Source organism: Oryctolagus cuniculus, chromosome 6 (assembly GCF_051225735.1).
Source record: "Oryctolagus cuniculus isolate XC-2025 breed Fujian yellow rabbit chromosome 6, ASM5122573v1, whole genome shotgun sequence".
Classification (NCBI taxonomy): Eukaryota; Metazoa; Chordata; class Mammalia; order Lagomorpha; family Leporidae; genus Oryctolagus; species Oryctolagus cuniculus.
Window position 1 is genome coordinate 118,976,275 of NC_142872.1, and position 25,161 is coordinate 119,001,435.

General features: G+C 35.8%; 1 protein-coding gene and 1 long non-coding RNA gene across 6 annotated transcripts in view; one reads left to right on the plus strand and one right to left on the minus strand.

The window, feature by feature from the left end:
* Positions 1-14,744, minus strand: part of TRIQK (triple QxxK/R motif containing) — a 117,892-nt gene extending 103,148 nt beyond the window's left edge. For 3 of the 5 annotated variants that reach the window (XM_008255727.5, XM_008255725.5, XM_051843884.3), the window contains exon 1: positions 14,594-14,731. The gene's annotated coding sequence lies outside the window, so the exon portion shown is untranslated. Of the gene's footprint in view, positions 1-14,593 lie in introns of all 5 variants that reach the window. The other 2 variants (XM_008255728.5, XM_008255729.5) reach the window with 2 other exon arrangements.
* Positions 14,745-14,789: 45 nt separating this feature from the next.
* The window catches only part of LOC127490593 (uncharacterized), a 67,097-nt gene continuing 56,725 nt past the window's right edge, over positions 14,790-25,161 (plus strand). Inside the window, exons 1-2 of the long non-coding RNA XR_007918649.3 lie at positions 14,790-14,904; positions 24,255-24,310. This is a non-coding gene — a long non-coding RNA (uncharacterized LOC127490593). The remainder of the gene's footprint in view (positions 14,905-24,254; positions 24,311-25,161) is intronic.

Sequence of the window (25,161 nt, forward strand, 5' to 3'; positions counted from 1 at the left end):
AACACTAAGAGAAAATGTAGGTTGAAATTTTATGACCTTGAATTAGGCAATAATTTCTTAGATACAACACCAAAGCAAAAGTAAAGATATTAAATGAAAAAATTGAACTTCATCAAAAGTCCACGCTTTAAATAATTTGATCAAGAAAGTGATCAGGGGCAGTGTGTGTTGTAGTGGGTTAAGCTGCTACCTGCAATGCTGGAATCCCATATGGGTGCTTGTTCAAGTCCCAGATACTCTGCTTTTGAACCAGTTCTCTACTAATGCAATTGGGAAGACAGAAGAGGAAGGCCCATGTACTTGGGCCCCTGAAACCCATATAGGAGCCCTGGATGGCATTCCAGGCTCCTGACTTTGGCTTGGCTCATCTCTGGCTGTTACAGCCATTTGGGGATTAAACCAGTTGATGGAAATGTTTCTCTCTCTCTCTCTTTCAGATCTTTAAAACATAAAGGAAGGAAGCAAGATCATAAAGCTGAGAAAATCTATAATGACAAGATCTGTCTTGCAACAAATACTAAAGGGAGTTTTCAAGCTGAAACAGAGACACTAATGAGTAAGAAAAAAATACAAGAAAGCAGAAAATTCACTGCTAAGAGTAACTATACAGTCAAATTCAGAACACTCTAATACTGTAAAAACAGTAAATAAACCATTTTATCCTTAGTATGATGACTAAGAAACAAATTAAAAAGTGTAACTAATAGATTAAGAGATAGGCAACATATAAGTTGTAAATGTGATATCAAAAATTCAAAATGTGGGGAAGAATAGAGGTTTTTTATTAATATGTTCCTCTTTTCTTTTATTTGCTTATTTTTCTATATTTACAATCAAAGTTAGGTTACTACCATTTCAGAATAGCTTGATATAATCAAAAGATAGTTTTGTTAGTCTCACGATAACCACAAAGCAAAAATTCATAAGACATACATCAAAAATAATAAGCAGAGTACCAGAGAAAATCAAGGAACCACAAAAGAAGACCATAAGAAATGGAGAATGAAAGAAAAATAAATATATTACAACAAAAATTAGAAATATACTAACAAAATGAGAGTAGTAAGACTTTCCATATCAAAAATTACCCCAGGCATAAATGCAATAAATTCTCAAAGTAAGTGAATAATTTTTTTTTAAAAAAGAAGACTCACTTATATGCTACTTACAGGAAACTTACTTCACTTCTAATGACACAAGAGAATCCCAAAGAAATCAGGAGTAGTCATATGAATTAATGAGAAAATAGAAAAAATGATAAAGACCAGAGCTGAAATAAATGAAGGAGACTGAAAGGAAAAGGAAAAAAATTCAAAATATCAAAGAAATAATGAGCTAGATGATTTTTCAAACATATAAGCAATATTGACAACCTTTCACTAGATTAGGAAAATGAAAGAGAAGACTCAAATAAAATCAGAGACAAAATGGAGACATTCAACTGGTGCTACATAAATACAAAGATTAGAGATTATTAAGTGTAACTCCATGCTAACAAATTTTATAACCTAGGAGAAATGGGTCAATTCCTAGGCACATACATCTTACCAAGATTGAATTATTAAGAAATAGAAAACTTGAACATACCAATAACAAGGAATGAGACTAAATAAGAAAATGTCTCTGATCAGAAAATTCAGGACCAGATGGTTTCACTGCTGAATTCTACCAAATATTTTTAAAAGGACCAATACAAGGGTTGGTGCTGTGGCATAGCTGGTAAAGCTGCCACCTGCAGTGCCAGCATCCCATATGGGCACCTGCTTAAGTGCCAACTACTCCACTTCTGATCCAGCTCTCTACCATACCCTGGGAAAGCAGTGGAAGATGGCCCAAGTTCTTGGGTTCCTGCACCCATGTGGGAGACCCGGAAGAAGCTCCTAGCTCCTGGCTTTGGATTGGTCTAGTTCCGGCCTTTGCAGCCATCTGGGGAGTGAACCAGCCATAGAAGATCTCTCTGCCCCTGCCTCTGCCTCTTCCTCTGCCACTGCATCTGTGTAACCCTGCCTTTCAAATAAATAAATAAATCTTTTTTAAAAATGACTAACACAAATTGTTGTTAAATTATTCTAAAGATTTGATAAGGGAACTCTCAAAAGTCATTCTATAAGGCCAGAAATACCCTGACACACAACCAGAAAAGGATATAATAACAAAAGAAATTTAGTAGACCAGGATTCCTGATGAATACTGATAGAAAAATCCTCAGCAAAATACTAGCAAGCCAAGTTCAACAGTACATTTACAAAGATTATTCATCATGACCAAGTAGGTAAATAATCATAGGGATACAAGGATGGTTCACCACATGCAAATAAATAAATATGATACATATCTACAGAATAAATGACAAAAAATATAGTGCCATTTCACTACATGTAGAAAACATATTCATAAAATTCACATCTTTTCATAACAAAAAAATCTGAATAAATTAGTTACAGAAGGAACGTATCTCAATTTAATAAAGGCACATCTAAAAAGTCAAAAAGTAACATTATGTTCAATAGAAAAAGTTGAACATTTTTCTAAGATCTGGACCAAGATACAGATGCCCATTCTCACCAAATATATTCAACATAGTATTGGAATTCCTGAATAGAGAAATCAGGCAAGAAAAAGAGAGAGTATACACAATGGAAAGGAGGAAGTCTAATTGTCACTGTTTGTAGATGATATGATCTTATAAATAGAAAACCCCAAAGACTCAACCAAAAAGTATATAAGAACTAATAAATGAATTCAGCACAGTTCCAAGTTACAAAATCTTCAAAACTCAGTTGCATTTCTATTTGGCAATAGTGAATTATCTGAAAAACAAACCAGAAAGTAATCCCATTTACAAAAACTACACACACACACACACACAAAATCAAGCATAAATTTAATCAAAAAGACAAAACATCTCTACAAGAAAACTATAACACATGGAAGGAAGAAATGTAAGAGGATCCAAAAAATAAAAATAATGAATAATATCCCATGTTCATGGATTGGAAGAAATGACATAACTAAAAGGTCACACACCGTAACCTATAGATTCAATGAAATCTCTATCAAAATGCAAGCGATATTCTTTACAATACTAGAAAAAATAATCCTATAATTAGCATGGAATCACAAAAAAAAAAACCACGAATATTTAAAGCAATCTTGAGCAAAATGAACAAAGCAGGAGGCATTAAAATACCTATATTCAAAATACACTACAAAGCTATATAATCAAAAAACATCATGGTATTGGCATCAAAACAGACACATCAGCCAATGGAAGAGAATATAAGCATAGAAATAAACCAATTGCCTGATCGTCAATAGAGGTAATAAGAATATATATTAAAGAAAGGACAGTCCCTAAAATAAATACTGAGAAAACTGGATATCCACATGCAGAAGAATGAAAGTAGACCTTTATCTCTCATTATATATAAAAGTCAACACAAAATGGATTAAATATTTAAATGTAAGAAACAAAAGTATGACGTTCCTACAATAAAACATAGGGAAAAATCCTTTACATTATTAAGATGAATGAGAATATTTTTTATTCATAGCTCAAAAGCATAGAGAAAAGCAAACATAATCAAGGATTACAGAAAATGAAAAGCTTTTGCCCAGCAAAGTAAATAGTAAACATAGTGACTAGATAACCTTCAGGATAGGAGAAAAGATTTGCAAACTATATATCTGACAAAGGATTAATATCTGCTTACTGCAGCAATATTCGCTATAGGCAAAAAAATAGAAATAGGCTATTTATAGAAATGATGGATAAAGAAAATGTGGTATATTATACTCAATGGGATGCTATTCAGACATTAAAAAGATGAAGTTCTGTCAGTTCCAACAACATGAATGGAACTGGAGGTCATTTTGTTAAGTAAAAAGAATCCAGACACATAAATACTACAGGATCACACTCAAATATGGAATCTCAAAAAATTAATCTACAAGTTGAGAGTAGAATAATGATTACCAGGGTCCGGGGAGAGTAGAGACATTGGGAGGGGGAAAACGTTGATCAGTGGGAACTAAGGTGAAGTAAGTTCTGAGAAAGGATTTTGAATGTTTTCACTACAGAGAAATGATAAATATTTGAGGATATATACATATATTTATTCGGATTTTAATATTAAATCATGTACATATATATCAAATATCACAGGATACTCAATAAATATGTCATTTTATGTACCAACGTAAAAATATTTTAAAAGAGAAAGACATTCTGAATAATCAGAGAAAATATTTGTAAATCATGTATATAATAAAGATTATGTACTGAGATTGTATAAGAAACTCTCACAGCTCAACAATAAAAAGATAAATAATGCAGGTTTTTAGTGAGCAAGTACTTGGACATTTTCGTAGAGAAATATGCAAATTTCCAACAAGCATATGAAGAGATACATAATACAATTAATCATGAAGGAAATTCAAAGCAAAACCACAGTGAGATGCATTTCATATACACTTATGAAGCTAAATCAAGGGAAAAAACAAACAATAACAAATGGAGCTGAAGATATGGAGAAACTGGAAAAGTAAAATGGTACACCTATAATTCTGAGAGCAGTTTGGTGATTTCTTAAAAAACCAGAGTTTTCCACATGACCAGAAAATCCACCCTTAGACTAATATCCAAGAGAAACAAAAACTTATCTCTACACAACAACCTGTACATGAATGTTCACAGAAGCATTATGCTAAAAGCCTGAGTGGAAGCAACCCATAATGAATAGAAAACAGAATGTGGTACATTCATATAACGGAATATTAATCCATAAAAATAAATGATATATTGATGCATGTTACAATATAGATGAACTTTGAAAACATTAAAATAAGTGAAAGAAATCAGTTGCAAATTTCACTTAGTGCATCATTCCTATTACTCACTTTATATAAAATGTCAAAAATGGGAGATCAGTATAAATAAGACATAGATTAGTGGTTGCTAAAAGGGTAGAGTAGAAGCAACTGAGACAGGAAATTATTTGTAATGGTTAGAGGGTTTCTTTTTGAAATAATTAATATATTCTAAAATTAGATAGTGATGATTGTTGCACAACCCTGTGAATATGCTAAAAGCCACTCAGCAGTATATTTCAAAATGATAAATCTTATAGTTTTGAATCATATCTCAATAAAGCTGTAATTAACAGTATCATAATAATGTAGATCTACAGTTATTATCTAAAATATTTGGGTCAGATGTGTCTTGGATGGTTTTAGTTTACAGAAACATAATATATTCCATCTACTATAATTCTATAGCTCCTAAAGGGATGTATTAGAAATACATTACATGATTATATCATAGAAAAAAAATTATGCTATTGCTTACATAAACAGTCGCATGCCATTTCAAGTCAATTTCTTTTTCCACAACTTTTTTTCCCCAAAAAATTTAGCAAAACTGAATTTTGAAGAAGTTCTAGATTTTGAAAATGTAAAAGTAAATAATGGGTGATAGACTTTGTTAAGAATTATGATTTATATGTGAGTACTCCAAAAAGTTTGTAGAAAACAGAATTGATATGGGCCAGCACCATGGCTCACTTGGTTAATCTTCCCCCTGTGGCACCAGCATGCCATATGGGCACTGGGTTCTAGTCCCAGTTGCTCCTCTTCCAGTCCAGCTCTCTGCTGTGGCCTGGGAAGGCAGTGGAGGATGGCTCAAGTTCTTGGGCCCCTGCACCCACATGGGAGACCAGGAGGAAGCACCTGGCTCCTGGCTTCGGATCAGTGTAGCTCCAGCCATAGCGGCCATTTGGGGGGTGAACCAATGGAAGGAAGACCTTTCTCTCTGTTTCTCTCTCTCACTGTCTATCTGTCAAATAATAATAAAAAAACCAGAATTAATAAATAAGTTATTTTGGTGTAAAATTTTGAAATGTATATATAGATTTTTCATAATTTATATTTTCTGTGAACTTTTTAAAGACTCCCTATATAAGTAATATTCAAAATACAAGCAGTTATCATTTTCTTAGTGACAACTAATATGGCAACAAACACTGTTTAAGTGTTTCACATATTACCAGAAACTCACAAAATATTTCCTCAGTATATGTAAATCAAATCCTACTGAGAAAACTGAGTTTCCTAATGATTAATTTGCTTGCTAGAATTTGGGAAGTTGACAGGGAAGGGGATGAGACAGAGTTCACTGTCTTTCTGCTACATGAAAGAGTACGTTCAGATCATTCACCTAAGCTATAGATTCTACATCTAGGAAATGTCCTTACAACAAAGACTGTTGTGAGAATGAAATGACATAATTTCTATGAAAATAAAGTATTCATTAAAAAGGTCTATATATATATATATATATATGAATAAATGAGCCAATATTATCTAGAAAATATCATTTTATGCCAAATCAAGGTCCAAAATTGAATACGGTTTAGATCAAATTCTACACATTCAAAGCTAGTATTTAACTTTATTATAAAAATGCCATGCAATAATCTAAACATGGTTTTTTAAATATCTAAGAAAAGAAAATCCAAATATGTTCAAATGATCTGCAAATAATCTATCATCTCAACTTTTCATAACCAATATGTAAATTCATATGTTTATATGCATTATATTTTGTGATATATATTATATTTTGTCTTCAGGTAGTTCTAATTCACCCAAAAACTGCCAGAGTAGATTACATTTTCTATCTTACAAACAGATCATTTAATTTCTGTATTATCTACCTTGAATCCCTAGGCATTCTTCAAGACCACCATTTCAATTATGCACTCCCTCTGTGTAACTTACATATACTTGTTAACCAAACCTTTGCTCATTATCTTTGACATATAACTCACTTATTAAATAACATACATTTATCCCTATAAGCACTTAGAGTTTTGGCATACACTTGTAAAATATTTTTAATTTCTTATAGTATGGAGGCATTAACTAGCTGATTTTTGTCTTGGGAAATGGAGTTCTAAACTCTTTGCATTAATCTTGCTTCATTTAATGCATAGAGATAGAAAAGAGAAGATCTGGATTATTAAATACAAAGAATGGATTCCTGATGTTAACCTCTGCCCAAAAAAGACAAAAGAGAAGCTGAAGTAAGTAAAACATTAAAGAATAAGAATTGAATAAATTTGGGGTTCTTGAAAGGAAAAATTTACTCCTAAAAACTCAAGATTTTAGTTCACGTCAGAAGCTGGAAAACTCTTTGTTTTCCTGATACAGATTTTTAGGTTTTGAGTGACAAGAGACAAAAATCAAGTTATAATGGTGTCACTAAAATTTGTAGTGTACTGAGAAGCATTACAAAGCAATGAAAGTGCCACATGTGCATCTCTGTGGCAATTACTCAACATTGCTGTTGTAGCAAAGCAGTCATAGACAATAATAAAATAAATGTGTGGCTGTGTTCCACAAAAAAAAACATTATTTATATACAATAAAATCTGAACTTCATACTTTTACATGTCACAAAATATGATTCATTTTTATGATGGTCAGCCATCTAAAAATGCAAACGTCGGGGCCAGCACCATGGTGCAGTAGGTTAATCCTCTGCCTGCAGCGCCAGCATCCCATATGGGTGCCGGTTCTAGTCTCCACCACTCCTCTTCCAATCCAGCTCTCTGCTGTGGCCTGGGAAAGCAGTAGAAGATGGCCCAAGTCCTTGGGCCCCTGCACCCATGTGGGAGATCGGGAAGAAGCACCTGGCTCCTGGCTTCGGATCGGCGCAACTCCAGTTATTGTGGCCATTTGGGGAGTGAACCAACAGAAGGAAGACCTTTTTCTCTGCCTCTCCCTCTCACTGTAACTCTACCTCTCAAATAAATAAATAAATAAAAATGCAAAAGTCAATCTAAGCTCCTAAGTCATTTGTTATAAGCAGAAGCCAAATTTTGCCTATTGATGAAAATTTACTCATTGGTTTTAGGTGTATCTTTAAATCTATTCATAAATTTTGGATTATTAGGTTTCATCTCAGAAAAGTACATCTGAAGATCACAAAATTTTATTTAAACCTAGATTGCTGTTATTGAATTAATCTTTACATGTGTTTTCTTTTGCAAGCATTTTTTTTTATACTTGAGCCAATTTTTAACTAGATTTAACAAATTATTTAGAGCTACATCTATATTCTGGCAATTTGGATATACACAATTGTTTTCATGTTCACAGTGCATCATCTTATAATAAATTGGTATCTTAAGGTTTTGTTTTCCCCAAAAGCACACATGAAGTAGTTTAGAGACATTTTACATAATCAGAGTGGTTTCCCTTTGTTCATCACACCAGAAATATAAATTGCATGGGAATTTTGTTTTAAACTATAAAAATATTGTTCTATTATCTCCTGACACTGAATACTACAGAAAAGAAATAGAAGGTCAACCTAATTTTTGTTTCCTGTTAATAACACAATTTTTCCTTTATTTATCTTTTTATTATTTTTTAACAATTTTTCTTTTCTCTTCTTTAGGAACAACTACTCATATTTTTGTCTCTTCCTCAGAACTCCAAATATCCATATATTGTACTTCATTCTTTATCCTCCACATACCATCTTCTTTTCATGATTTTCTACATTTTTGCCAGGAGAGATTTTTCAGTCTATAACTCACACTGACTAAAATTGCTGAAAAATAGAGTCTGTTCCTTCCTGCCTCATAAATAGGTTGCTTTTTAAAAGATTTATTTTATTTGAAAAGCAGAGTTACAGAGGGGGTTGGTCTTCCATCTCCTGGTTCACTCTTCAAATAGCCCCAACGGCCAGGGCTGGGCCAGGCCGAAGCCAGGTACTTCTTCTGAGTCTCCCTCGTGAATGCAGGAGCCCAAGCACTCGAGCCATCTTCCACTGCACATGAGCAGGGAGGAGCCAGAACAAAAACAGATACCCATATGGGATGCCAGTGCTGTAGGTGGTGGTTTAACTTGCTATGCTACAATGCAACCCCAAAATGGGATTTTTAAGTATGTTATTGTTTTACTCAAAATAATACTTTTCTAGTTAAGGTGCCCAAGTTCTAATCCCAAGAACCACTGAGTAAGTTACCATGTGGGGCATAAGACTTTGCAGAAATGACAAGTGAAGAAACTTGAAATTGTTAAGATCATCCTCCATTTTCTGGATGGGTCTTTAAAAGTGGATTATTTTTCCAACCACAGGCAGAAGGAAATGTTACTGCAGAAGAATAGTTGGAGAGATACAATATTGCTGGTTTTCAAGATGGAAGAAGTGGGTCATAAACCAAGGAATGCTGGCAGCCTCTAAATCCTCAAAAAGGCAAGGACACTGAGATTACTCCTAGAACATCCATAAAGGAATGCAGCTCTGCCAATTCCTGGATTTCAGCCCAATGTGACCCAATTTTTGAAATTCAGAAGTGCAAAATAATAAATTTATGTTGTGTTAAGTCACTAAATTTGCAGTAATGTGTTACAGTGGGAACAGAAGACTTATAGAACTCTAATATTTTTAGTTTGTCACCTTGTTTTCCCTTTCTATCACCATACTGTCACTTTATCGCTTTCCTTTTTATATAAAATTGTCCTATCCATGGAGGTCACGTATACTTGAATGTAATAAACATCAAAGAAGTCCCTTAAAGGACCCTCTTAGCTTAAAATTCCTTCAGTGTTTCCATATATATATGTAGGTATGCCTCAGTGTTCTGCTGATTTCCTTTGCCTTGATTGTGTGAGACATTTTATTCCACTTGATTCACTCACAAATGCTACGTTTATCCAGAATATTTTTGCACTAAAAATAGATTATATCTACATAATCAAGTGTTTTCCAATTATGTTTAGGAGAAATGAGTGTTGGTAGGGTGGGATGGGGAAAGTTAAGGTTGGATCCCCAGAGATAGACAATGAGATTGCGAAATCCTTTTTAAAATTCTATCTTCACACACACACACACACACACACACACACCCAAAATTCTCATTGTAAGAAAATTCAGTGATATATTGAGTCACTCATCAATATAATGTTAAAGCACATCTTGTTCAAAACAGTGGTAGAGAACCATAAAGCTTCAATTTGTTTCTACACATATAATGAAATCAGTGCCTAGGAAATCTTTAAAACTCAAGTAAAAATATAACTACTAAAAAAGTCAAGTTTAACATTTTCTGTCTGTTGGAACTTCCACCTTCTCTAGATTATAAACTATAATCTAGGGACAGGTTATAAACTATATTCTAGAGGCCAGCACTGTGAAATTGAAGGTTAAGCCACCACCTGCAGTGTGGGCATCCCATATGGGCACCAGTTCAAGTCCCAGCTGCTCCACTTCTGATCCGGTTCCCTGCAAATATGCCTGGGAAAAGCAGCATAAGATGGCCCAAGTGCTTGGGTCCCTGCACCCACGTGGAAGACTCTAAGGAAGTTCCTTGCTCCTGGCTTCAGTCTGTTCCTGCCCTTGCAGTTGTGGCCATTTGAGGAATGAATCAGCAGATGGAAGATCTCTATCTCTCTCTCTCCTCTATATCTCTGCCTTTCAAATAAATAAATATTTTATAAAAAAGAATAAACTATAATCTACAATTAGGACTTTGCCACAAACATCCATATAAATTATTCTGCACTTTCCAATATTTGAATGTTTTAAATGCTCTCTGCATTAAGCCATCTTCCTTTTGGCTTTCCTAAAATTTTAATTTGTTCAATTGAATTGGTCTGCTATTTCTGTAACCAGGTCACTACTTAATACTACAATAGAAGAACAAAGCTACTTTATTCCTCATGCCATGCTCCACATTCAGTGGCTTAACAGCCATGCGATTGACAAGAGTCTCTCACTTGTGAAAGTGTCTTCCCTTTCTGTTCCAATTAAAATGTTTGCTAAAACTCTGAATATTTACCTTTTAATTATTGTTGTTTCACATTTCAAAATTATAATGGAATAAATCGTTACTTTTTCATGAAAACATATACATATTCACTGTTTTGTTGCAAGGATACTTAATATTTCAAACCTTTAAAGATTAAATGCATGTAATAAGGATGAAAACACAAGTAGTCCTAGAACTATATGAGCCATACCTATTCCACAAGAAATTTATTGAGGATATCAAATATGGTTAGAAAATATCCAAAATAATATTCTAAGGAATATTTTTGAGACCTTCACATGTAGAGCCAATTATATGGCTCTCAAAAACATAGATACATATAAACAATATCTCAGAAGACATTTAGCCTCGCTTCCTGTTTTCCATGGAAAAACTTTTTATGGGATCAGCGATTTTCAGTGAAGATGTTTTTGACATTAGAGCAAGAGAAGACGATTATTTACTGACCTGGTTGCCCTCTAAATTTCACAATAATTAGCATCCATGAAATTCAGAGTCCCCAAAGTCAGCAGACCTACTTTAAAGACATTGTAATCATTTTAAAACATTTCCACATATTTCAAATGGCCCAGAGTTATCAACCAAAACAGGAAACCAGAGCACAAGTCCTGGCCTCAGATCCCAGTCCTTATTCATAAATGCTCTAGAAGTTACCTGATTCATACAGGATCAAAGTCTAGGCTCTGGTAGACCAGAGTCAGAAGCATTAGGACTAATTCTTGATCTCCCACCTAAAGCACTGTTACAGTCAGGTAGTCAGTAAGGAGGCTGATGATGCAAATTCCACCTATCTGTTTAAACACTCATGCAAGAGCTGTTATAGAGCATCTAAAATCTTTAAGTCCTATATAATGCTCTCTCTAATGCATTTGTCTTTATTCCAGTTTTTCTACCAGAAGTGAAAAATTGAATAAAGAAAGGAATCATCAAACAGTTGAGTAAAGAAAGGAACACTTAAGTAGTTCAAAAAATTTAAATGCTAAAGAACAGGCCTCCTATACTCCTTTAAGTTTATTACAAATGCAAAAGATCTTTCCCGGTAATATTTTTGCCTATCCAATTGTAACACTTTAGATTTACTACTGATGCCCACTTTCACTTGTAAAGCTAAATAAGGAACTTCATCAAAAAAATAAAAATAAACAAACTCTATTTATAGTTATTTGATTCATAAATTAGGGAAAAAAAGACCACAATGAAACCAATCACAATAATTTTTAGGCATAGGGAAGTAAAATGTTATAGAAGATCATTCATTTAACTCAAAGAAAGAGTTATTGCAATCAGGATAATAATAACTCAATGGTATACACTCAACATAGTAGGCTTTTCTTTGTTCAAAATGGACTTTGATAGAATATAAAACATAGGTATTGAATGTCTATCTAAAAATACAATTCAACATTTTCCCAAAATATTTAATTGCTTAAATATCAGAAAATGCTTTAAAAAATTATAATAATTGGATATTTGAGATACAGCTTACATGATATTATAAGATAGCAACCATTTACTGAGCATTGATAGTCATGATTGTTAATGCTAAAAGGAGAAAAAAGAAGAAAATAGGGAGAATAGGGAGAGTCTCTGAAGACCCTGAAGTAGCAATGTAAACTACAGTAAGTGGCATTGCAAAGAAAGGACAATTATCCAATTCTGCTCCAAATTATGGGACTTTGGGTAAAAGTTACTCTGTTTCTCTTTGGAACTGGGGAAGTACAAGGAAAGAAATTCCTTATTCCTAAAGAAGTCGAAGGAAAATAGGTGTTTTTAATCCAGCATCCATTTATACTTCCAGCTGTGCCTTTTTGGGAAGTTAACAGCTTTCATTGGCTTCTCAAAGTGGAATGATACCATAAAGTTAGTTTTGATTAGAATAAAAGGTGATATTTATCAATACTTTCAGTAAAACATATATTTAAAAAAAAAAAACTAGTCATTTAAAGGAAAAAAAGAATTTCATGCAAGAAATTTCAAGTGCTACCCAACCAAATCCACGTCAATAATAGATAGATGGGCTGGCACAGCGGCTCACTAGGCTAATCCTCCGCCTTGCGACGCCGGCACACCAGGTTCTAGTCCCGGTCGGGGTGCCGGATTCTGTCCCCGTTGCCCCTCTTCCAGGCCAACTCTCTGCTGTGGCCAGGGAGTGCAGTGGAGGATGGCCCAAGTACTTGGGCCCTGCACCCCATGGGAGACCAGGAGAAGTACCTGGCTCCTGCCATGGGATCAGCGCAGTGCGCCTGCCACGGCGGCCATTGGAGGGTGAACCAATGGCAAAGGAAGACCTTTCTCTCTGTCTCTCTCTCTCACTGTCCACTCTGCCTGTCAAAAAAAAAAAAATAATAATAATAATAATAATGGATAGATGAATGGGTTTCTCCTCCACTTATAAGTAATCCAAAAATAAGAGATGAAACCACAAGACAAATTCAAGAATACCTTAAGCAGAATGATTACATTTACAGGTACTTACAAATTAGGATCAGATAGAAAATGGGTTAAAATTACAATAACAAAAACTGTGCAAATTGCTTTAGTAATACCTTCACAACCAATTATTCCTCTTTAGGCAGGAAAGGCACATACAAGTAGTTCTACTTTACAGATGAGAAAACAGGTGAGAGGGTTATTGCCCAAGGGCAAAACATTAACTAACCCTGCCATTCTCCTGACTTGTAGGCCAGTGTTCTCCCCAGTGTTAGCAAGCAGTGTAAGCTTCCTTCCTGGGGATTTATTTACTCTGTATACCTGGCAGAGGGAAGCAGAGAATTTTACCTCTGTGTTTTATGTTTGTTCTGCTGAAACATTTGGGGCCAGGTGATAGCACTAAAGTTTAGGAGATTTGAAATGGCTGTCCGTGGTTATCATCTCTTAGTTGGTCATTAAGTACGGGCCCAACCGAAGCGAGAAAAAGGCTTTACAACACTAGTAGACCTCTCCACTGCAGGGACTGAAGGGGAGATCAGATATTGGGGCCCATTCAGCAATAAATTGCCTCAACTTTGTAAGGCACTTCCTTCAGCTCCAAGAGGCAGCAATCAGAAAAAGAATTCCAGGTAAAGGCTCCTAGTCCTGTACGTGGACACCAACACCTCTTGGGTTCAGGGATTCACCAAACACCTAGAAATGTAATCCGTCCCCCACACCCACCACCAACCTATCACCTAATAAAACCACCCCGTAGTGCAAATGTTTTTATCTGTAGACACGTGTTCATTAACAGAGCGCCAGAAAAAAGCGCCAAGAGGAGTAACAGGGAAAAGCCAGGCCTGCGGGGAAACTGCAAAACCCAACTGCGGCCCCGAGAACTAAGCGGCTGTGAGTTGACTGACAGCAGAAAGGAGCCAATCCCTAGCCAAGCGAAAGGCCTCGGGATGTGGGCGGGACGAACGTCTCCAGGGCCTCGCGGGCCGCCCCAGACACGCTGGCAGGGCGGGAACCGCGCATTCCTAGGCGACCGCGGCGGCCACGCCCACTCCCGGCCGGACCCTGCGCCCGCCTGCCCACTCCGCCCCTCCGCGTTCTCCCCAGTTACGGGAAGGGGTCCTGAGTGACTGCCGTAACTACTGGGTTTCCCAAAGCTCCGGATTCCTCTTGCGGGGCCTCCCTCACCCAGCCCGCCCAAAGATCGTCCCGTAAACGCACGGGGGGCTCGCCTCAGGTGGTGTTCCCATTTTTCAGCCCCGCACCCCAAAGCGTCCTGGGCAGGGTCTCCCCAGCCCCCTCGCCCTCGCTGGACGCACACACACCTCAGCTCTGCCAAGGCAAGGGCCGACAAACTTCGAGTCCGGCTGGAAATGTTGCTGTCCACGGTCCTGTCACTCAGAAGCAGGGGCGGGACGAACCGGCCGCACAGCCCCTGCTCCCGAAAGGCGGTCGGGGGAGAGGCGGGGCTCGGAGGGCAGGGGCGGGACCAGGCCTCAATGTGATCTCTCATTGGTCGGCATCTCTCCCGCTTCTGCGCGGGTCCTGGGAGGCGAGGCAGCAGCCCTGAGGCCTTTCGTTTTGACAGGAGCCTGAAGCTCTACCACCTGTCTCACAAGGTGACTGGAAGTTAAAAGTAAGGACTGTGATTTGTTTTATAAATATAAAATGCGAAAGTATATAATTTTGATTATTGACCAGCTCCGAACACACACACATGCACACGCGTGCACACACACCCACACTCTCCTATCTACTCTTTGAGGCACATTTCTAGATGAAATTAGGAATTGTCTTTGAAAATACGTATCCCTTCCTGATTGAAGCAGAAAGGAAAACAACCAAAACAACTTTTATAATATTTAGCTTTTAACAACCATGTAGAGTGATCAACTTAGGAAAGGATGCATTGTCTTTGAAATGTATTCCTTACTGATTCAAACAGAAAAAACGAAAACAGCCTTTTATATTGGATTAGCTTTTTTTAAAAAATTATTATTCATTTGAAAGGCAGAGTTACGGAAAGAGGGAGAGGCAGCGGAGAGAAGTCTTCCATCTGTTGGTTCACTCCCCAAATGGCAGCGACAGCAGGGGCTGGGCCAGGCTGAAGCCAGCAGCCAGAAGCTTCTTCAGTATCTCCCACTGGGTGCAGGGACCCAAACGCTCCGGCCATCTGCCCCTGCTTTCCCAGGCCTAGTAGTGTGGGGTTGTATAGGAAGTGGAAGGAGAATGGAACTGACACCCATAGGTGATGCCTTGCAGTGGGTGGCACTTAACCACTGACGCCTAATTTTAGCTTTTAACATGAGCTTAATCAATTTAGGAAAAGTGATTTGTAAAACATGACCAACAAATAATGTTTGGGAGTTTATGCTCAGGTACTTCGTTTTCACATCCATGAAGTGGGAATGAGATATTAAAATGTTGTTTGTTAGAGGAAACATTTGACAATCGGATGCTTTACACCTTATACTCAGGTAATACTTACAGAATCCACTGAGAGATGTTGTTATTATCCACAGTCTGAACATTGAACCAAACCAAGATTAGTTTGCCTGCAGACTTTTTTTTATGGTATTTCTGGTAAACTGAATTTAAAATTCCTTCAAAGAACTATGCCAATGCAAGTTTAATTTTTTTTTTATCTTGTTCAACTGTAGGTAGTGCTCCTCAAGGCCAACCCATCATGTCTTTTTTAAAAAGCTCTTGAGGAAAAGCGTAACATGCATTAAAAAAAAAAAAAAAAAAAAAAAAAAAAAAAAAACCTGAGACAAGTATAAATACACAAGCCAGAAAGGTTCCCTAATCTCCCATGATACAATGGCCAGGATTTGAATCCGAAGTGTATTTTTATCTTTTGCCCTCCTAAATCATTTCCTGGCCACCAGTTCCTTCCCTAGAAATAAATGTAGAGTTAAATGAGATTATATTGATCATCTTAATTATCGTGTGTATGTGTGGGTGGGTGGGTGTGGGTGCATGTGCATGTACGTAGCTTAAAATAGTGAAACCCTTTTTCTATATATATTAAACTAAAAACCAGAAGTTTTATCTTGTCATATATAATAATAGTAAGTAGAAAAAAAACTAAAATACTTCTGGACAAGTGATTTGAGACTCAATTAAAATATCCATCATATTGTGATAAAATTGTTGGAGTAAAGGAACACATTCCAATTTCAAATGCTTTTATTTTCTTGTTCTGTTCAATTTTTAAATTCTTCTGAAAGCCTGTTAACTATGAATAACTCCATACAAAACTCTCTTAATTTACATGACTCATGGCCACCATTAAGTTTCCTTAATCCTTTAAAATTATTTGGTTTTAGCAAAAAAAGGAAAGAGTTGTGATTATATATTAATAAGTATATTATATAAATAAGTACCATAAAATGTAAATAAAAGTGATGAATGTATTTACTTAGATCTTTTTTCAATTGCATATTCAAATAAGCACAAAAATGCATTTGTTTGAATGTTCTCACATATATAAAATATACATTTAAATAAATGTGTTGTATGCTTCTAAATGTCTAATCATTGAAATAAACACAGCTGTATGTTCCCCATATGTATAGCTCCAGATGTTTGATTCATTCAAATTTCTGGAACTCTACACCTTGGTATCTGGTTATATATACAATAGAAAAATGATGAACTACATGTGCATAGGAATGAATTTTTAAAATATATCCACTGTAAGAAAATAAGATAGCAAGTATTGAGTCCGTTTCATTGAATTTCTTGTTGTGAACATATCCTTATGAAACGACTTTTCCTAGCTGGTTGTTCAACAAGAGGTTAGTGATCTATGAAATAAACACCAGTTAACTTGCCCTATATGAATATAACTCTTGCAAATGTTTTCAAAAGATTTAAACACCAAAAAAAGTTTTTTACAAGTTAGCTCTTTTTTTATTTTTATTTATTTATTTTTTTGAGAGGTAGAGTTACAGACAGCAAAAAAGAGAGACAGAGAGAAGAGGGAAAGGTCTTCCATCCGCTGGTTCACTCCCCAGATGGCCGTAACCAGCTGTAACCGCCGGAGCTGCACAGATCGGAAGCCAGGAGCCAGGAGTTTCCTCCAGTTTCCCACACAGGTGCATGGGCCCAAGGACTTGAGCCAACCTCTACTGCTTTCCCAGGCCATATCAGAGAGCTGGATTGGAAGAGGAGCAGTCAGGACTAGAACCAGTACCCACATGGGATGCAGGTGCTGCAGGAGGTGGATTAACCTAATACACCACAGAGCTGGCCCCACCAGTTAACTCTTAATCCTCCCCAGATTTCAAGTAGGAAAAGTCACACTATTCACTTCTAGATTATTGCTTTTTCACTTCTTTCTTCTGCTACAAAACTTGAAACATTTATAATTTGGAGTTCCCCCATAGGCACAAATGTTTATTAGAAGTCATTATGGAGAACAAACATAACTAGCCAAACAACAAATAAATATTTTTAGGCACTCTGAACAAGAAGTAAATGGTTACATGAAAATTAAAACACCCAGTTATATGTTTTGAATATGCTTGTTTCTTTAACGTGCTAATGCTTTTGGCCTAGATGAATATGCATATACCTTGAAATGGAAGGCAATCAATTTGACATATTTATAGAAATTCTTTAGTAATCATGAAGCTCACATTACTTAACAAAATTATTAAATGTTAAGAATATATGAAGTCTATTGAATATATTAAAATTATAAATATAATGTTAAATTACTTAATCTTGTCCAGCAGCCGTTTGCCTAGTTACTCAAAGTTTAATTATCCAGCCTAGCTCTCCAAGAAGCAGGAATCAATTATATAGTAGGTCAAACCAAATATTGCTATTTCTGCACAGTCATACCAGGAAAGTGTTAGGGTGAGCATTGTTTAAATTTAAAGCAATGATTTCTCATGTGAATTCATTTAAAAAAGCTCTATGATCCCCAAAGTCTGTTCTTTTAAGTCATAGTAACTTATAGTACTATATTTAAATATAGTACTATATTTAATAAAACCTAGAAAATGAATATGCTTTCCTTAAAGGTAAACTTCATTTTCAAAACTCAGAAAATTAATAAACCATCAAAAATCATTTTTGTTAGGACTGGCATTGTGGCATAACTGGTAAAGCCATCATCTGTGATGCCTGCATCCCAAATCAGCGCTGGTTCTTGTTCCAGCTGCTCCATTTCTGATCCAGCTCCCTTCTAATGGCTTAGGAAAGCAGCAGGTGATGGCCCAAGTACTTGAATCCCTGCCACTCTCATGGGAAATCAGGATGAAGTTCCAAGCTCCTGGCTCCTGGGTTCAGCATGGTCCAACCCTGCCCATTGCAGCCATTTGGAGAATAAACCAGCAGGTGTAAGAGCCGTCTCTTTCTCTCTCCCCCAACTCCTTAACTCTGACTTTCAAATAGGTCTTTTAAAAAAAATCATTTTTGTTGGCCTGCACAATAGTTGAAATTATAATTACATAGCATATGTATAGAACAAACCCCATGGAAAGAGCAGGACTACAGTATTAAATGCACATTTCAGTGCTTATTCCTCTTCTGAATAATTAAATGCAAATTGTCTCTGAAATCTGGAAAAAATATTATCTCAAAATATTCCTCAGATGGTACAAGAACATATATAGATGATTATTTCATATAAGTGAAAAAAATATGTAATCACACAATGAAAAATACTTGAAGATAAAATTTGGAACGTATGAAAAGTATATCTTGTAGCCAATTAAAATGTTCACATTTTTTGCAGTACCTTGAACATTTAATATATGTCAACAACTCTAAAATATTTCAGAAATCATGATGCAGCTTGCAAATGATTCACAAACACTAATTCCCCCTTTTTAGTGTACACATAATAATAATGGAAGATTGCCTCCTGATGTCCAGGAGATGACTCAGCAATCCAAACTGTGTGATTTTGTGTCTCTTCCATCTCAAAAGGAGATCTCTGCATTCCTCACATTATGGCAACAGCAGTGGAAGAATCTAAAAGGTTTTTTTTTTTTTTTTTTTTACTACTGTAAGGAAGAATTCAGGCACATCATCTGGGATGTACTTCTGTCACTCAGTATTATTTCTAAGATACATCAACATTATATTAATTTGATATTATATTGCTAAGAACAATATCCCTGTTTTCTTTGTATTATATCACATTTTCTCCCCAAGTCCAGGATTCCAGAGCCATGTTAGCATGATTCACTTATCCTTTGATTCACAGTATACTTTTTTACATAATTTATTTATGTACATTGCATATTTCTTTATCCACCCAAATAATGTAAATTGATTTAGGGTAGAGATCCTTGGCAGTGCCTAGCACTTCACAGACAATCAAAAAAGGGCCACTGATTAATTATTTTTTACTGATTAAGTTCATTGTTCATAGTCATGATTAACTCATTTTTATCTCCCATGATATCCTAGTGCTTGGATATAGCACAATTCATGTTATCTATTCACCTGATATAGGATTTGGGGAATATTACTAAGTTTTGCTTATTACAACCAGGTTTTTATAAATTGCTGGGTGTATATTTGCAAGACTTTTAAATAGTTTATAATTAGGAGTAGAATAACAAAATTGAAAAGCATGTGAATATTTTAAATGAAAATATTATACCTGGGGTGACAATACCAATTAAGATATCTACGAAGATGCCCACAGGCCATGTGAGTTCAGTTTCTGGTACCAGCTCATGATTCTAGTTTCCTGAAAAGCAGACTCTAGCAGCAGTGCTGTTGGCTTAAATTCAGTTCATCCTCCCTTCATGCAAGACCTGAATTGTGTTACCAGCTCCTGGCTTCTGTCACTGCCTAGTCTGGACTGTTATGAGTATTTGAGGGAGAGAATCAGCACATGGGCGCTCTTTGTCTATCTGTCTCTTTCTTTCTCAAAAAAATCTATGTGTATGTGTGCATCTATGTGTCTACCAAATATTTTCCCAAAAGTATATTACCATTTTACCCGCCTAACAGTAGTGTCAATGACTTTTTTTTTTTTTTTTTTTGACAGGCAGAGTGGATAGTGAGAGAGAGAGACAGAGAAAAGTCTTCCTTTGCCATTGGTTCACCTTCCAATGGCCGCCGCGGCCGGCACACCATGCTGATCCGATGGCAGGAGCCAGGTACTTATCCTGGTCTCCCATGGGGTGCAGGGCCCAAGCACTTGGGCCATCCTCCACTGCACTCCCTGGCCACAGCAGAGAGCTGGCCTGGAAGAGGGGCAACCGGGACAGACTCCGGCGCCCCGACCGGGACTAGAACCTGGTGTGCCGGTGCCGCAAGGCGGAGGATTAGCCTAGTGAGCCATGGCGCTGGCCTGTGTCAATGACATTTAAATGTATTAATCTTTTCAGAAAATCAAATTTTGTCTTGTGATAACTTTATTGGGTTTTATTCAATTAATTTCTGTTGCTAACTTGTTTTCTTTATTTCCACTTACTTAATTTTCTTCTCTATGTTCTTCAGGTAGAACACAACATAATTGATTTAAACTTTTATTCTTTTCTAACATAGGCATTGAAAGCTAGAAAATTACCTCTAAGAACTGCTTTGGAAGTATCCTATAAATTTTGATATGTTATATTTTAATTAACATTCATTTAGAAATATGTTTTAATTTTCTCTTGTCTGCCTTCTTCTTTTATCATTTGGTTATATATTGAGAATTGTTTTTAGTTTCCGATGCTTGAGGCTTTCCTAACATCTTACTGTTATTGACTTTTAATTTAATTCTACTCTGGTTAGAAAACATAACTCTGTAAAGTTTCAACTTTTGAAAATTACTGAGACTCATTTTATAGCCGAACATATGATTTATCTATTTCCAGTGTACTACAAAAAATTATGTATTCTGCAATTGTAAAATATAATACTCCATAAGCATCTATAATAATCTACATTGTTGCTAATGTTTTTAACATTCTATCACTTTCTGGAGTTAAATTTCCAACTATGGGTCTGCATTTGTTTTTCCATTTAATTGTGTTAATTCTTGCCTGATGTATTTTAAAGCATAATGTTAGGCACATAAACATTATTGTTGAGGTCCTGATGTATAGTCTTTTATCATTATAAAATGTTGATTTTTTTAAGGTTTATTTTATTTATTTGAAAGACAGAGTTACAGAGAGAGGTAGAGACAGACAGAGCGAGGGAGGTCTGCCATCCACTGGTTCACTCCCCAAATGGTTGCAATGGCCGGAGCCTAGCTGATCCAAAGCCAGGAGCCAGGAGTTTCTTCCAGGTCTCCCACGTGGGTGCAGGGGCCCAAGCATTTGGGCCATCTTCTACTGCTTTCCCAGGCACATTTGTGGGGAGCTGGATCAGAAGTGCAGCAGCCAGGACTTGAAATGTTTTCCATATGGGTGGCTGCGCTGCTGGCCAGGCCTTTAACCCACTGCACCATAGCACCTGCCCCAAAATGTTGATTTTTTTTTTTTTACCTCTGGTGTTATTCCTTTTCTTAAAGTCTACTTTGCTTGATATTAATAAAATTATAATAGTTTTATTATGCTAATTTATTCTACTAAATCCATTGTTTTACCTTTATGTCTAAGTTATCTTTGTCTTTGTAACTAATTCTATTTCTTTTAGAAAACATGTTGTTGGTTTTGGTTTTTTATCCAATCTGATAATCTTTGATTTGTTATCAAAATGTTTATTATGTTTATATATAATGAAATAATTTGATGGGAAGAGTTTAAATCTACCATCTTATGTATTTTCTATTTTTTTTCTATTTTTCTCTATTTTTTCCTTTCTTATATTTGTTTGGCTTAGTCAAATATGTTTAGCCTCCAATTTTTATTCTGCTAACAACTTTTAGCTATATGTATTGTACTATTGCATTAGTGATTATCCGATAATTAAAAATGTATATCATTAAATCATGGCTAAGATTCATCAATGTTATATCCATTTAGTATTACATTGCTGAAACTTATCCTACCATGTTCCTCATTTGCATTACCTGCTAGTCTACACTCTAGCTCTAACATACAAAACTGAAGTTCACAGAATTTCACATTACACACTCAACACTTCACACTTTCAATCCATGCATCACACTTCACAAGTAAAAGACTCTTGTTACAATATAATTCCATTTTTTTCTTTCTTCTTTTTCCTTTTTTCATTTGTTTAATTTTTAAGATACCATATTTTCAATTTACATTATGGTCAAAGACTTGTTGCACCACTAAATAAAGAATTCAGGGGCTGGCATGTGTTGCAGCAGGTTAAATCACAACCTACCATGCCAGAATCACATATGGGCACATGTTCAATGCCGGACTGTTTTACTTCCTATCTAATTCCTTGATAACGTGCCTAGAAAGATTCAGAAGATGGCCCAAGTGCTTGGGCCCTTGCCACTCACATGGAAGACACTTGGCCATTTGGGGAGTGAACCTGTCATGGAAGATCTCTTTGTCACTCCCTCCCGCTCCAAAACTTTGAATTTAAAAAAGTTAAATAAATCTTTAAAATAAATAAATAGTTCAAAACCATTTATATTCCACCTTGTCATATTACTTTAGTCATATATTTTTCTTTAAATTTATAAAATCAAGTAAAAATGCAGTTACACTTGGGAAATCTGCATCCCATATGAAAGTGCTTGTATTTGAGTCCTGGCTCTGTTCCCAATTCCAGGTTCCTTGGAGATTATTATTTTAAGTATGTGGAACCCTGCCATCCATGTGGGAGATCATTGTTGGGTTCCTGGTTTCAGTATGGCCCAGCCTCTAATGTTGCAGATATTTGAAAAGTCAACCAATAGATGCAGGAATTCTTTCTCTTTTCTCCCTCTCTCTTTCTCCCTCTCTGATTCTCTGCCTGCCAAATAAAGATATTAAATAAATAAAATAAATTAAAAATGAGAGGCAAAATTAAATAAAATTTCTTTTACTTAAAAGGTAAAGATTTTAGGAAAGATTTATTTATTTATTTAAAGATATTTATTTATTTATTTGAAAGTCAGAGTTACACAGAGAGAGAGAGAAAGAGAGGCAGAGAGAGAGAGAGAGAGAGAGAGATCTTCCATCCACTGGTTCATTCCCCAATTAGCCGCAATGACCAGAGCTGTGCCATTCCAAAGCCAGGAGTTTCTTCTCGGTCTCCCACAAGGGTGCAGGTTCCCAAGGACTTTGGCCATCTTCTACTGCTTTCCCAGGCCATAGCAGAGAGCTGGATCAGAAGTGAAACAGCTGGCTCTCAAACCAACACCTATATGGGATGCTGGCACTGCAGGTGGTGGCTTTACCCGCTTATGCCACAGCGCCAGCCCCGAGAATTACCTTATATCTACTCACATATTTACAGTTCTAGTGAATTTTTATTTTTTTCTACATTTCCAATCATATCATTTCCCCTCATATTACAAAATTAGTAATTTTTATATTCAACTGTGTTATTTTCTGTTTTTATTTGTCTGAGTATTATTTTGCCTTTTTTTTGAAGCTTAAAAGGAATTCTGAATTGAAAGTATTTTTTTCTTTGAGCACTTTACATATGTCATGCCATTTTTTTCTTTATAATTTATTTAAATTTTAACTTAATCTATTTCATATATACAGATTTAGGAACACAGTGATACTTCCCACCCTACCTTCCTATTCTACCTTCCCTTGTGCCCATGCTTCCACCCCTTCTCCTTCTTCCTCTGTTATTCTCTCTCATTTTTACAATGATCTACTTTCAGTTTACTTTATACTCATAATATTAACCCTACACTAAGTAAAGAGTTCAATAAACATTAAGAAAAAAACACTGCCTCAACAGTAGAGACAAGGGCTATAAACAATCATCGAATCTCAAAATGTCAATTTCACTCCTACATGTAAGTTTTGCTACTATATATTGCGTTGTCATCTTCATTTGTTTCCAGAAATTTTTTGATATATCCTTTTATTTCTTCTATGACCCACTATTCATTCAGGAGCATGTTGTTCAGTCTCCATGTGTTTGCATATTTTCTAGAGATTCCTGAGTTGCTGATTCCAGCTTCATTCCATTGTAGTTCGAGAAGATGCATGGTATGATTTTGATTTTTTTGAATTTTCTGAGACTTGCTTTATGGCCTAGAATGCAGTCAATCCTAGAGAAGAAGGTTCCATGCACTGGAGAAAAGAATGTATATTCTGTGACTGTAGGAAGTAGTTATGTGGATATTTTTTAGGTCCATTTGATCTATAGTGTTGATTAACTCTGTTGTTTCCTTTTTGATTTTCTGTCTGGTTCATTGTCCATTGCCAAAAGTGGGGCACTGAAGTCCCCCATTATTATTTTATTGGAGTCTGTGTCTCCCTTTAGATCCCATAATATTTATTTTAAATAGCCAGGTGCCCTGTAATTAGGTGCATATATGTTTATAATAATGAAATCTGCCTGTTGAATTGATTCACTAAACTTTACATAGTGCCTTTCTATGTCTTTTTTTAACAGTTTTTGTATTAAAGTGTATTGTGTATGATATTAGGATGGCTAAACCAGATCTTTTTTAGTTTCTGTTAGCATGGAATATCTTTTTCCATTCTATTACTTTCAGTCTGTGTGCATCTTTGTTGGTGAGATGTGTTTCTTGTAGGCAACAAATAGATGGGTTTTGTTTTTTTAATTCGTTCAGCCAGTCTATATCTTTTAACTGGAGAGTTGAGGCCAATAACATTCAAGGTGACTGTTGATAAGTAACGACTTTGCCCTGCCATTTTTTCCAAAAATATTCCTATTTTTTACTTTGGATTTTCTCTGTACTTTTACTGGGAGATTTTCCTCCTTTACCTTCTTTCATAATGTTGAATATGTTTCTGTGTGTAGCCCATTCTTAATCATATTTTGTAAAGGCTTGACCAGTGATGACAGATTCTTTCAATTTCTGTTTGTTATG